The sequence below is a fragment of the Manis pentadactyla genome, chromosome 13 (genome assembly GCF_030020395.1).
Source record: "Manis pentadactyla isolate mManPen7 chromosome 13, mManPen7.hap1, whole genome shotgun sequence".
In the NCBI taxonomy this organism is placed as follows: Eukaryota; Metazoa; Chordata; class Mammalia; order Pholidota; family Manidae; genus Manis; species Manis pentadactyla.
Genome location: NC_080031.1, coordinates 99883895 through 99899436, shown reverse-complemented (window position 1 = coordinate 99899436; position 15542 = coordinate 99883895). Strand labels below are relative to the sequence as shown.

Here is a 15542-nt window from a genome sequence, read left to right as displayed (position 1 = left end):
CCCATGTTGTTACCATCTGTGACTGTTCCCCCTCATCCTATATATATATATATATATTCATATATATATGGACAGTAAATAACATATTTTAGATCACATTCTCTGTTTTATTCAAAGCTGAAGAAGTTAGACCAACCGTAGGTAGTTGAGATGGAGGGAAAGAACTCCCAAGAGTTGATCCTTTCAGCAGTAAAGCTACATCTGGTGATGAATAAACGATGAACTGGACCAAGGAGGGCCTTTGGGAGGAATGCGTCTTCTTCCGACTGTCTGGAATCAATCAGCGTGCAGCCAGGTTATCACACTCACTAGGTTGGGAGTTATGTATCAATTAGTCTGTCTTATGCTAGAAGACTGATCAGGCATGAGGAGTGCGGAGACAGCATCTCCAAAGAGTAGATGCAGAAAGATACGTAGGCACCACATCATTATATTCATCCTTAAAATGTCAAGATGTCTTCAAGCTGCAATTGTTCTATTGGAGCTATAGTTCCTTCCATATTGGAAAATCTCCTAGGACCATTTGTGCCTTTAAAGCAGGAACCAATATTCTGATTTTTGCTGCAAAGGCACGTGTGGTGGCTATTAGTGGCTGCCCTGCTTGAATTGTGATGTGCAGGAGAAAGGCTATTCTGAACGTCTTTTACCAGTGGAGGCTTTGTTTTGAAAAGATTTCCTTAGCCTTTCGTCCATGCTTATCTTTATTTAATCTGGATCTCAGTCTGATGCCCTCTCATTCTGAAAGGCTTCAGCATTTTTTCTTAGTCAATTTAAGAGCAAAGCTGGCCTGAGAGCACTGTAGGCCTGTTTCCCTTATTACTAACTTGCCTTGATCTTCAAGCCCTGGTTGTCCTGTGGTTGTGCTGTTGACAGTCAAGGCTGTCACTTCCAGGGTACTCCACCTCCCTTGGTGTCACCCACCAGACCAGCCTCCAGGCAGCCCAGGGAAATCTCTGCCTGTGTATCCACTGAGAGGTAGAGAATCCACCGAGAGGTAGTTTGTCATTGGTAGCTGTCATTTCAGCCTTGGAGATGTCTAGGGTCTTATCCTCATAGGGCTTTAGAGGCTTGAGACTCACTGAGGCTCACTTTTTGTTTCTCAAAGCCATAAAAGAACTAAATCAAACATTATTAACCTCTCTCTCCAGACCCTTTTTGGAAATCTTTTCCATAATCCCAAGTACTTTCTTTCCATTTTCAGTATGAACAAATGATCCTACATGTCCCTTGCCATTGCTTCTGAAAACATATTTTTTTGGGAAAACAGTGTAGCATCTTGATGTCATATCTTAGTTAAAGCAGACTAAGTGACTTGAGAAGCATGCATTGGGCCTGTTTAGCAGGCCATAACTCACTGGGGGGGCTGTGCCAATATGTGGTGTTATTAAGACTTTTCCATGATTACATTAGTGTAAGACTGTGTTAACATTTATGCAGCATCACTAAAATTTAAATAGAGATAAATATAAAATATTGCAATTTAGTGTTTTGGTGGCAAGCCGACTGCTGTATTCAAAATGTTCTAGCTGGGCTTTTGATGGCTCACTGGAGGGCAGTTACAGTGACAGCATGGTATGGCGCCAGAGCTTTTGGAAGTCAAAAGCAGGCTCCTGAACATCATGAAAATGTCAATATTTTATGCAAAGAGAAACTTGATACAAGGTAAGAATATTTCTATGCAGAGGCAGGTTTCAGTGCCCTAGTCTAATATTTATTACTTACTCTTGATGTCCCGAGTATTGGTTCTGTAGCTCCGTACCTGCCCCCACCATACAGGTGTGCACACACCCCACATGTGCATGTACACATATACACACAAACACAACAGTGATTGGATGAACTTACTCTTTGTCAAGAGGACATTTAAAGGGTAGTGAGCACATTATAATCATGGAGTCCCAGGGTTTGGCAGTGTTATTTAGAGGTCATTCCTTCCAGTTTTCTGCTGATGGGCAAGAATACTGCTCAGTCAGTCTAGAAGTTTGAGTATTTGGGAAGATGAGGCAGACCACTGTACCTAGAATCAGAAAATCCAGTCTCTACCATTTCCTGGCTGTCTGCAAATGATTTCACTTTTCTAAGCCTCGTCTTTCTCATTTGTTAACTAGGAACAGTAATAGGTGTCCTTTGTATTTCGTAAGGTTGAGTGCATCTGAAAGTCCTGTGACAATGGTTACGAAGCACCTGTCGTTGATGGGGTATCACATCATCATGCCCATTATACGCCCTTTTTACTATGAGTTTTCTGAAAGTCCTGTGACAATGGTTACGAAGCACCTGTCAGTCATGGGGTATCACATCATCATGCCCATCATGCATCCTTTTTACTATGAATTTTCACTATACGGCAATTCTTTTGTTTTTACAGTGCAAACCTTTATCTTCCTCATTTTCTCTCTGTCAAGGTGCTTATGTTCTACCACGTACATCTGTTGGAGCTGGTCTTGTTGCTCCATGAGGGTGTTTATTTGCCTACCTGGGTTAATTGCTTAATAAAATCTCCAAACACATTTCTATGGATGAAGAGATCTCTTCCGTGGCATAAAACATGAGACAGTTATTCTAAGATCAAAAATAAAGAGTTGACATAAATGTAATTGACATGGTCACTGAATATTACATAGCCACTGAAATAGTATTTTCCCTTATCTGTTACTCACACTGATGGATCTCACACACACTCATGTTCTGCTGTTTTTTGCCCATGTATAAGGCAGGTCAAGATCTTACATAAGAAGATATGTGGAACAAGAGAGGAAGTTCCTTTGGGCAGCTTCAGCTTTTCATGGTTTCTTTTTTTCTTTAAGATCTCCTTTCTTCTTCTTCTTCTTGTCATTTATTTTCACTGGCATTTCTATGACCTGATTTTGGCTCACAATGGCACCTATGTGTGTCTGTCTACAGTCTGGCCTATCAGGAGTCTCTGGAGTCCTGGACAAGTCAGTTGTGTTACTGTGTATGGGGAGTCTCAGAAAGACTTTGTAAATTTCAGAGGCCATGCAGCCTTCTGTAATCTGGTTTCGGTTTTATTTCTTAGCAAACTGGCTGCCTCCTTTTTTCCCCCCTCTTATCTCCCTAAAAGTAGCCTCTACCTTTTAACTGTCAGGAGTTAAATTATCAAGAAATGCTTATTTCAGGGAGCACAGGCCCTTGCTGTTCTCATGTCCCTACCTTAGTCACTTTTGGTGTCCTATATCCATTTTTAATAATTCACATTCTCACCTGCATGTGTATGGTTTATTATGCAATTACATGGACCTGTAAGTGCTCATTGTATGCAGTACTTTTGTTTGAACTGTCCACAGTTTGCAGGGTGTTATTGACTTGCTCCGGTAGAAAAGGGGATGTACAGGTGCCATCAGTTAGTGTGATTATGTTCTTTGCTTGTATTTTTCATAGTGTTTTATTTCTTTAAACATATTTAAAAAATTATATTCTGTACCCTCAGAATTTTAGTATCTGTAGTTTTGTGGGACTGATTATGTTGCTTCTGTTGTCTGTCACAGGTGATGCCATCTTTTTTGTGTGTGCTTTGTGGTACTTTATTGTGAGCTCATGATCATTGGAAATTTTTTCTTTGTAGAGATGCTTCCAGGCCTGGATTTAAGATGTGTTCCTGCAAAGAGGATTTATATATGTTTCCATCAGTACCCTGTAAATTCTGCCGATTTGGAACTACATTTTAAAAAACCTTTTTCTTATGTAAATGTTCATTTCTAGACTAACGTAGAGAAAATAATATAATATTCCTTGATCTGTCATCCAGCTTTAAAAATTATGAAGTCATGGCCAATCCTGTTTTATCTGTTTTATTTACCCCACCTACCCACTTGCCCATCCCCTCCAGGTAAATATAAAGGAAAACTCAGACATCCTATCATTTTACCTGTAAATTTTTCAGTGTGTTTCTCTAGAAGGATTCTTTTTTAATAACATAACCACAATACCATTCACATAAAGAAATTTTAGCAATACTCTCAATATTATCAAATACCAAGTAATTGTTTAAATAGCCCCAATTATCTCAAAAATTTTTTAACAGATTGCTGATTTGGTTAGGATCTAAATGCAGTGTGATTGGTTGATATTTATCTTAAATATTTACTTTATAGGTTTCATCCCTTCTGGCTTTTTTTTCTTATAATTTATTTGTTGAAAAATATTGTAGTTCTGTAGTTTACAACAGTCTGGTCTTTGCTGATTATGATCCAGTCTGTTGTTTAACATATCACATATCTCCATTTTTTCTTTGAAATTGGAAATTGGATCTCGATCAGATTCAGGTTTGGTTTTCTACCTGGAGATAGCTCTGAAGGGAGTTAGGATGGACTTTGAGAGTAGTCTCCTTTGAGGCAAGGGTAGAAATCCTTTGACCCTTGCAATATGTCATTGGAAGCAGGCTACTCTCAGGAAGAGATCATAACCTTAGGCAAAACAGCTTCCTTCGGGATTTATTCTTGGAGGAACTGAGTCTTGAGCCTTGAGAAGCCAACACTCCCAGACCCAGGGGAATAAATGCCTTGGTCTTGAAGGGATATCTGCATGTGTCTCCCCTCATTCACTATAGGGAACATAATGTGGTCTGGTTGCCTTTCTTTTGATTTGATTTTCTTTTTTGTGATGTTAGCAGCCATTGATGATCATTGCCAATATCCATAAATTCATTAAAGGTTACAAAACGGTAATCTAACTGAATCATTCTTCCTTTTTTAGCTGGAATTTCTCTATACAGATAAACTTTTCCTCATCAACTATTTGAGTACATTGAGGTTCAGTTCATATTGGAAAGGTAGGAGAAATGCTTTGTTGTTTCTATTTATTGGGTATTTTGATTATGAATTTGTTTCCTATGTATAGTGTTCTCCAAAGATGACCAACCATACAGATTTCTTTTAAGTATCATTTAAAAATTTTTGATTTAAAATTTATTTGATTTGCTTCAATTTATTGCAGTTATTATCCGTCTTGAAACTCAAAGTGTCCCAGCTATGGCCAGTGGGAACCTTTTCAGGTTGACTCCTGAGTCCTTTACACCAGGCCCTACTAATCTTTGAGAGCTTCCTTAATTTCTATTATGATAAAACGTTCCATATCATTTTGTGCATGTCTTTCTCCAGACCTGAAACCAGCCATTTTTCCAATAGACCACAGTTCCTTTTAGTGGAAAATACAATTTTAGAGGGAAATGGTATTTAGAAAATATAAATCTGGGAGTCAGAGTTGATCATTGTTACTGGGTTTATCTTTTTTTTACACCTTTCCATGAACAAAGCTGAAAAATACATTTTTTAAGAAAAAAATTCATCTTGAATTCATACTAATACTTCCAATTCAAAATCAGAACTAAGGGGGACTTTACTCAATGTCCAGTTGTATATCAGTATCTCCCTTCTATCATGCTAAAAATCCTGATTCTCAGAGAAACCAGTCTAATTATTCATCTGCTTTATCCCATAATACAGCCTCACAATAACACGACCACTTCCATCAACAATAAGACATCTGAAAAGTTTTGCAGGTTTTTTGTCTTTAGGACTGTAATTCTGGGTGGAAAATCTCAGGGCAAAATACCTTTGAAACTGAAATCAGTCAAAGGGAGAAAAAGTGGGAGAGACCCATTTATTGCTTACAAGCAATTGTCCACTTTGGGTCACCCGGGTCTCTTGTGACCCGACTGCAGAAAGAGGGACTCCACCCAACCTATTCTGCCAGATATGCCCTCACTCCTCCTTTGTGATTACCTATTGATGTGGAGACAGACTTCTTTCCCCACCCCTTAGAAACACCTGTTGATACAGAGATGCACTAAGGCCAGGTGAGAGATTCTGGAAATACTGCAATTTTACCCACAAAGACATGTGCAAATAGAGATGTATAGTCAAATTATTGGATTGTAAAAGCCTCTTGATTTTTCTGTATTTTTACATTTTAATTGAGTTTTTAAATTATATAAAATACTTGCATGATTAATCGCAATATAGGTAGGTCACAGGGAAGGCAGTACAGCACGGAGAGACAAGAAATGATTCTGTGGCATCTTACATGCTGATAGACAGACTGCAATGGGAGGGGTGAGGACTTGATTATATGGGTGAATATATGAATTGAAACCACAATGTTGTTCATGTGAAACCTTCATAAGATCAATGATACCTTAATAAAAAAAATTATTGCATGATTAAAAGTCCCTCCCCCTATAGTGTAACATTTCACTCTTCATTTTAAAAAATATAAGCACGTGCACGTGACTAACAGCAGTTATTCATACTTTTCTCTACTTTTCTTCATTTAATAATATATCCTAGAATATATCACAACAGAAATATTCTATACTATAAACAAATATTCTACAGTCTTTTCTACAACTGTATAATATTCCATGGAATAAACTATACAATTCATCTAATCAATTTCCTACTGATGGATGTTTGGGCTGGTTCCTGTGTTTTGCTATCACAAATAATGCTATAGTGAATAACCTTGAGCACACATATGTCTTTTCAAACTTTCACCAATGTATTTTATAGGTGGAATTCTAGAAGTAGGAAATTATTTCAAAGGATACATATATATGCTATTTTGCTAGATATTGCCAAATTTCTTTGATAAAAGGGTTGTACCATTTTATAGTTCCACCAGGGATGTATGGGAGCCTATTTCCCCACAGCTTCACAAATATGCTACCAACTTTTGGACTTCTGCCAATCTGATAGGTGAGAAGCAATACCTCGATGTAGTTTTAATTGGTCTTTCTTTTCTGATGAGTGGCCTTGAGCGTTTTTTTCATGCGGTTAAGCTATTTATATTTCTTTTATTCAGGAAACTGTATGTGTCTGGCCCATTTTTCTATGGTTATTAGTGTGTTTAGTCTATATTTTTAGATGTCCTTTATATGTATTAGGGATATTAATGCTGCATCTGTGATATGTTTCAAATGTTTTGTCCAATTTATTATTTTTCAAGAGCATTTTAGACTAAACTCTCAGCTTGGAGATTTTCAAGCCAGAAAAGGAATATGGTTTCCAGTCCAAATAGCACTCTACGGCTGGCTTAAGTGAAGAATTTTCTAGGGAATTTTTCTCCCTTCCATTAAAGAAAAATTGCCTTAATATTCCTTTTGAATGGAAGATTCTCATTTCTCTAATTTTCCTTCTCATGGCTGTAGGCTTTGTCTCCTGTCCCCCAACTTAGAACACCTGTTGAAACCAAAAACTCTCGGTCATTAGGGAATAATAGCGTATGTCTCCAGGACAGCTATAACTTTCAGAGTTCCACATCTCTTCAGATTTGTGCTTTCCATTGTATTTGTCTTTAGGATTTCTCTTACTTTGTTGCAGAGTCACCCCATAAAGAATATGAAATTGTTTTTTCCCCTGTAGTTATGCAAAGCAGTGGGCCTACAATTTGTCAGCTGAATTGAGCATTTAAAGAAATGTTTATTTAATCCATCATCCTCAGGTATTCTAAACCAAAAATGCTTCTTGGGAAATGTAAAGTACCATTTACTAGATACAGAAGCCTCCCAGTTCTGTTTTGTTTTATTACTTATTGTTTACATTCTTATTACAAATAATACATACTCATTGGAAGAAAAATCAAACAAACAATAAAAGAAAAGGTAAAGCTTCCCTATTCTTAAGAGGCTTCATTCCTCCCACCAATTTTTGGCTATTTCAGCTTTTGTCAGACCATTTAGTTTGTACCACATGAAACTTACCCTCTATAAGTTGCTGTGTGTACCACAGACTTGGGTACCATTTTTCACTCTCCAGAAGCTTTCAATTTTATTGGTGAAACATGGAAAGAACAGACATACAGACTTAGAATTAGATTAAAGAGTTGAATACAGAATTAGATGTATTAAAGAGACAGTTTAGGATCCAGGCAAGTGCTAATAAAGTTGAAAGGAAAGAACTTGTGGGCTGGAGTTATTCAGGGAAGAAATTAAGGAGGTAATTGATCACAAAGAAAAATCAGAAGGCAGCCACATAAACGATGTGGAGGAGACAGGGGCATATCACGGAGATAGATGCAAAAGAAATGCTGAAGGGACATATTCATTAAGTAAAGTGGTGCCTCCCTGCCTGGAATGAAGGTTTGGTTTCTGCAATACTCAGGCTGGCTGGTCAGCTTAGAGCTCATTTTCCATTTGTCATTAATTGCCATTTGAAAAAAGAAACCAGACTCTGAATGTATCCTGAAGAGCTATGGCTAGCCAATTGCCCAGGCCAATCTTGGTTAATTAATATGCTAATTAATTTATAAGATACAGAATGGTTTGGGCACCTCCAGTGTCACTGGAGGAGTGTGAAAAATTAGCTCCTGAAGTCAAGAGGTCAGAACTAGCTGTAGGGGTCACATTTGAACTTTTATTCAAATGCTGGCATCTCCAACATATGACCTCATCCCAATCTCTAGCCTTCTGTTCTCTGGGCCTCCTGCCAAGGGGGCTACACACTTATTTCCATAGCCTTCAATTTAAAAGCGTCAAGGAGTGGTATCTGAATCATTTACTATTACATCGTTAAAATAGAAACAACATTCTCCACTCAGCCCCCATATGCTATCTGGAAAAACATTTCATTTTTTAAGTATCAATGTATTTTTTTGTTTATTTTTTTATTCAGTAATTATTTCCAAGCAGTCAATGGTAGGTCCTGTGCTATTATATACTAGGGAGACAGCAAGATTAAGGTAGAAAATGAATCCTATTTTCCTAATACCACCTAATAGCGGTTCTCAATGGTGAACAGGTAATCAAATGCATGACTGTAAATCAAGATGAATGCTATGAAAAAGCAAAGGAAATTTTAAAAGAATTTAAAAAATCTGGGAGAGATTTTGGAAATTTTATTAACATGAATATGTTCAGTTGTAAGTAACAGAATAAGGAGTAACACTGGTTTTTAAAAATCAGAAATGATTTACCGTCACATAAAAGTCAGGAGTAGATTGTTCCAAAATCAGTACTGGCTAAACTATATCCTAAAGGACCTAGACTGCTTCTGCCTTTCCCTTCTGCTGCTCTCCTCAGCATGTTGGCTTTTTGTCCTTGTGCTGTTTACTTACCTCAACTGGTCTATGCTGGCTGCTGTAGTTCCAAGACAGCTGCAGTCAAGGCAGGAAGAGAGGGCAGGGTCTCCTTACTGTCTTTCTTTCTATATGAGAGCAGCAGCCTTCCCCAAAAATCTCTCCTTATGTCTCACTGGTCAGAACTAGGTCACCTGCCCATCTCTAAAACAATCTACACCCCCAGAGGATGGGATCACTGTGCTTGGTTTAGATTATGCATGGCTCATTTCCTGGCATGAGGACACGGAATCCCTTCCTGAACATGGTGTTGCTGCCTTCACAATATAAAGGTTCCTTAAAATAGATGAAGAAAAGAGAAATAATTGTTTAGTAGGTAACAATAGTGGAAATAAAAATCCACAGGATTCATTCACCAACTAAATAACTAAATAGGGAGAAAGAAGACTCAAATATCATTCAGAAGTTTCAGGCTTGGGTTTAACTCCAACAATCATACTGCCAAGAATAGATAAAAATAGATTGTGGGAGGAAAACCTAGTTTGTGAGTGAGACAAAGATGAATTCTACTTTCTTCTTGGGTTTGAGGTGCAATTAGACAGTCTATTAGATACGGAGGATGGGACCTGAAGAAAAAGGTTGGACTTCAACATAGACATAGGAATCGTCTACAGTGAAGGAGGATCTGAAACAATGGGAATAAATAGGTGGAGAAAATGAAGAAAGAAAAGGGACAAGGCCAGAAAAGTCCTGGCGAATAGTTATAATTAGGAGATAGTAAGAAGATGATATTGCCATAAAGGGAAAAAGAGAGAGAGTAATTAATTGCAGGCATACAATGGAAGGTTTGAGAAAGATCCAAACAGAACTCCTAGAAGTGGAAAATATAATGACCACAGTGAGGAATTCAGTAGGTAAGGTCAGTGATTGACCAGACACGGCTGAAGAGTAATGAAATGAACTGGAATACAGAATTGAAGAAATTACCCAAGTGCAACCTGGAGAGAGAGAAAAAGAGGTTAAGAGACATAGGAAATAGAATGAAGTGCCAGAAAGATAAAGAAAATGTGGGAGAGGCTATACATAAAAAGTTGTGGTTGATACTTTTCCAAAACTGATCATATATAAGAATTCTGATTCAGGAAGCCCACTGAATCCCAAGCAGAATGACTAAGAAAAAAATGTCTTTCTAGATGTAAAATAAGGTCACAAAAACAGAGAAAAGACAGATTTAGTTACAAAGTACCAGGAGTGGTATTTGGCAAAAAGACTGGAAACAATTTTGCCCTTGGTATTCATAGGCTAGTCACTTGGCCTGAGAGCTAGTTAGGCTCCGGTGTCATTTTCATCAGCTCTAGACAGTAGTTGCCATGATGATTCTGTTAGGGGGTTGAGTTTGCGCTCCTTGGTTCTTGTCCCCAGTGCAACAAAGAATTGAAGGGCAGAGATACCGTGGTGAAGTGGAACAAAAGTTTTATTTGAATACTCTCGAAGCGAGGAATGGACCAGAGTCAAGGTAGACAAAGGCCAGTTTACTTGAATAAAGCAGACAGGAAGGGGAAGCTCACTAACAGGAACTTTGAAGCTCAAATCAGAGCTCTCAGAAGCCCCTCCCTACTTATCTGATGTAGGACAGAGAGAGTGAATACTTGTGCTTAAAGTCTGGAAAATAGAATGAAAGAGCAAAGTGACAAAGACACCACTGGAAGATCAGAGACAAAATGTAATAAGTTGAGAGGTAAGAAGTGTTTTGAAAATATACACTCCAAGAAAGGAGAGTGAGGGGCAACCTTAGGAGGCACACTTAAAAGCTGGGATTCTGCCTTTTAAGGATTTTTCAAGAATGGGATAAAGGTAAAGAATCAGAGGGTGTGTACATTTCATGCTGTAACTCTGGGGAGAGGAAATGCCGGGGCAAAATACCTCTAAAACCGAAATCAGTCAAAGGGAGAAATAAAGTTTAAAATCCATTTATTGCTTACAAAGACAGTCCAAGGCCGTCTCTTTCCTGCTCAGGCAGAAGCAAGTAAGACCTCCCCCTAACCTCTCAGATATGCCCTCAATCACCCAGGTAATTACTCATTGATATGGAGATGAACTACTGCTCTCCACCCCTGAGTAATGCCTGTTGATATGCAGATACACTAAAGCCAGGCAAGATATTCTGGAAATATTACAATTTTACCCACAGACCATCCCTCCGGAAGTCTTGCCTTACAATCTACTCATTCCCCCTCTTCTGCAATGCTCCCTTGGCGAGAAAACTGAAGTGTTGTGACCAGACTAATGACATACAATAGCAACAGAAATAAAATGATAATCCTCAAGCCAGAGGATTCACTTAGGTTCAAAGTCCTATACAGGTTAAGTCTGTAGCTCACCCACTCCATAGGCAGACAGTAGCTGAACAGGTAGAGAGTTCAGAGCAATCATGATGAGAAAGCTGCTGCCAGGGGGCGCATCCAGGCCACAAGGACTCCAGAAGAAAATAACCTCAAGGGCAATAAGATACATGTTTTAATGACAGCAGTATAGGCAAATCTTGTCCATCAGGTGGGATACATGCAAGATGGTGGTCCTATGATAAAACAGTGGCAGGAATGGGATCTCGTCCTGGTCTAGTGTACCAGACTTTTCACCCCCTCCCTGTGAGAGTTACAGGTGGGTCAATATGTAAGGCTATGGGAGGTTCATGCACTGCCCATAAAAATAAAACAAAACTTCCCCGTAAGATGGTCTTACCTCCTGGACGTTTTAGGTATATAAGTGGGATCTTTGGGGGCCATTCTGCTGTTACTCCAGGAATACAAATGAGGCCAGCTTTCCAGGCCTTTCCCTCAAGGTACCAGAAGGGCCACCCATTGCTGGTCCGTGTGTTGAAATGTCCAGGGCCACGTCCATTCAGCAGTGTCTCCAGGGTTTTTAATGCAGCAGGGACTGGCAGGAGGATATTGCTCTGCTGGCCATATCCTGGCTTCAATAACTATTGTTTGGTTTGCACATACAGTTGCATAGGAGAGGCAGCAAGGTGTGTGAGCATATCCACAGAGCTCAAAGCTCCTTTACGTGGCTTCTCATTCAAATGCCGTAGCACTGTCCATAGGTGAACTGACCAGCCCCATAGACTATTGGTGTCCGACTTCAGGCCATATTTCAACAAACTGTTATACCTCTCTATCATGCCTGCCCAGGTAGGATTATATGGTACATGAAACTTCAACTTTATTCCTAATTGCTGCACCATCCTTGTAACACATGTCCAGTAAAGTGGGTGCCTTGTCAGTAGAGAAGAAAGCATTAGCAAGGTGTACTACATAATGATACGTTCCCAGCTCATGGCTGAGGGTGTCCAGAATGTCTGCTATAGAGGTGATGGCAGCATGCAAATGGGGTGTGACTTTATTCAATTCCCTGTAGTCCATGGTCATACGCCAGGAGCCATCTGGCTTTTTCACTCGCCACACTGGGGAATTAAGAGCGCTATGAGTGGGCTTTATGATGCCCACCTTCTCCAACTCTTACAGAATTTCTCTAATTTCCTTGTGTCCCCCAGGAAATTTATACTGCTTAGTATTTGTTACCCACCAAGGTACAGGCAGAGCTACAGGTGGGTGCTTAGCATGTTCCCTCAGAACTGCCTGTAATCGTATGTACCCTCAGTCTGGACTCACCTGCATTGGTCCGTAACCACAGGCCCTGCAGGATATCCACCCCAAAAATATATTCAGGGATAGGAGAAGTGTACAAAGTATACTCCTCTGGGGGTAAACGCCCCATCCCCAATGGGATTTGGGCCTTCTTCACTCTAATTACTTTACGCCTATAGCCAAGCTATCACCGCAGGGGTCCCGGGAAACCATTAAGGTTGCCATGAATCAGAGAACACTCAGCTCCTGTGCCCACCAGCACCAGGACACATTGTACATTGACAGGGGACAAATGAATTGCTCATTCTACATGTGGCCTCTGGTCCCCATCATGTCCCCCAAGGTGGGGACCTTGACCTACCACCCATGAGTCTAACCGCTATGCCCGATTATCCTCCTGTTGGGGTGAGGGCTTAGGCAAATCCTGAGTACTGTCTCCCAGGAAGTTTTGCAGGGACACAGGCCGGGCATGAGGCCTTGACTCTGGTTTCCATGTCCTGGACCTCAGCAGCTGGAACTGCTGCTCTGGCTTCAGTTGGTGCCACAATTCTACCAAGATTCTCTTGGGCTGCCCATCGAGTTTTTCTGTGACTACCCTGCCCTTTATCATATCAGCCCACATCTGAGTCATCGAGACCTTCACAGGACCTTTTGCACTTCTCCTTTCAGTCATAACCTGTACTTCCTTCTGTGCCCTTACTGTTTCCAACTTCCCCCACATCTGCTAAAGTACGAGTAGTCTCACAGGTTGCCCTATTTGGGGGACAAGAGTAGTCACTAGGGACCCAAAGAGAGATGTGGGGGCTGTATGCAGCACCAGATTTCTTATTCCTACAGTGAACACCTCATCGGGGCCCTAGGGTCCATATTATAGATGATATTTTTCATACCCAATTCCCGCAGTACCTGTTGGAGCTCTGCATACATTTTCCAACTACTGGGTAAATATGGCAAATCTCCCTGATTAGGCCAAACTATCCTGATGGCAGCTGTCAGCCATTCCAGGAGTTTCTGATTCTCTGAGGCGTGATGGGCATTTTACAACCACTGCCAGAGGGAAGGGTGAGTTGTCAGGGAAGTCATTGTGCTCATCCCACTACTTGACATAATGATGTTTTCCACCACCATATCCCAGGGATGTAAAAGCCATGTAGGCAGAGATTCTGATGGCTTCTGCCTATACTGCACGCTCATGTCCACCAGCTCATCCTGGGTATAGGGACGTAGCATGGAGTGCTCCACAACCTGGGGAGGTGGCGGCTTCTCCTGAGGAGCCCACAGTTTCATATTTATTTTCTTAATTACAACCGGGCAGGCCTTTAAAACAGGAAAGGATGGAACCTCTGGCCCTGAAGGCAGCACTCTTTCCTCCTCCTCCCCTATGGCTTCCTGTAATATGGCTTTTCCTGCTGCCTTCCCCATCACGGCTGCTAAGGAACCTTCTAGGAGCGTGACCTGCCTTTTCAGTAATTGTCTTTCTTCTTTAACAGCATCCCATAGGTTATCGCCCAGCTCTTCCAAGCGATGCTGAGGTGTGTCTCTCTCCTGCCTAAGTCCCTCTCTCTCCTCTCTAACCCTCTCGATAATCCTCTCTTTCTCCTGTATAACATTCTCCACTATCTCAGTGAAAAGAGACCCTCCAGTGCCAGCCGCTACATGGCCCCCTAGGGTCTCCAGGCAGTCTTCCAACTCACACAGGACTAATTCTTCAGCTTCCTGTGTCTCCACCCTTCCCCAGTTCTCGGGAAGGCCCCACCCTCCTAGGAGGTACTTTACCCTAGACCAGTTCCCCACTAGGGGCTCCCAAATTGGAAGCCCCACAGCTGGGGGGATAATAACCGGTGAAGCTACACCCTCTGCTGCTGTATCCACTGGGGCCTCCCCACCATCCACAGCGGGGGTTCCAGGCATCTCCCCACCATCTCTAGGGGCAGCCCTCCCATAGGTCGCACCCATTTTGACAGATTTCAGGTTTAGAGATCCTGCCGACCACTGCCATATGTAACTCCAGGGAGAGGAAATCCTGGGGCAAAATACATCTAAAACTGAAATAAGTCAAAGGGAGAAATAATGTTTAAAACCCGTTTATTGCTTACAAACTGCAGTCTGGGGCCGTCTCTTTCCTGCTTGGAAAGAGAACCCCTCAGGTTCAGATGAGCCCTTAGTTGCCCAGGTAATTAGCCATTGATATGGAGATGAACTACTATTAGCCACCCCTGAGGAACATCTGTTGATATGCAGATGCACTAAAGCCAGGTGAGATATTCTGGAAATATTACAGTTTTACCCAAACATGCTTTCTCATGAAGTTTATCTCCAGTGAGAGACAATATGTTATTATCTATAGTCAGTTCTCCACATAATTCTATACAGTAAACTTCCTGTTGCTCTCCAAGATAGTGGGGAACATACCCGTTAAGACTGCTTGCCTTCCCTTAAAATAGGTTGTTGGCTGATAACCAAAGAATATGTTAGGAATCTAACTTTCCAACTCTCTCCTTTTAAAATGGAATCTTAGCCTCTTACTATGCTTTCATATCTTGGCATTTTTAGCACAATTAATCATGATGCTTGTCCCGTGTTTTTGCCTTATCTCACCTGCATTAGCTAGAGCAAGTCTCAAGGTCAGCCCAGATTCAGAGCATGTGGAATGAACTCACATTGCAAAGGGCCTTAACTCTGTGAGTCCTCTCTAGCTTTCTGGCTTTATCTGATTAACTCCCTGAGTTCTTGGTGGGCCCCACCCTCTTTTCATCCCTGCTCTTATCTGTTTTTCTGCCTAACAATTCCACTGCCTATGACATTTCTTTTTTGGTTCGATGTGGGTCCCATTAGACATCTGGATTTAAAGTTGGAGGTACTTCA

The 15542-nt window shown here is 40.8% G+C and overlaps 1 protein-coding gene and 1 long non-coding RNA gene across 6 annotated transcripts in view; both read left to right on the top strand.

The window, feature by feature from the left end:
* Positions 1 to 15542, top strand: part of SIL1 (SIL1 nucleotide exchange factor) — a 201361-nt gene that overhangs the window by 136676 nt on the left and 49143 nt on the right. The gene's annotated exons all lie outside the window — the stretch shown is intronic.
* Positions 89 to 10016, top strand: LOC130680425 (uncharacterized). The gene is made up of 3 exons (XR_008993444.1): positions 89 to 1662; positions 4714 to 4789; positions 6631 to 10016. It is a non-coding gene; the product is annotated as an uncharacterized LOC130680425 (long non-coding RNA).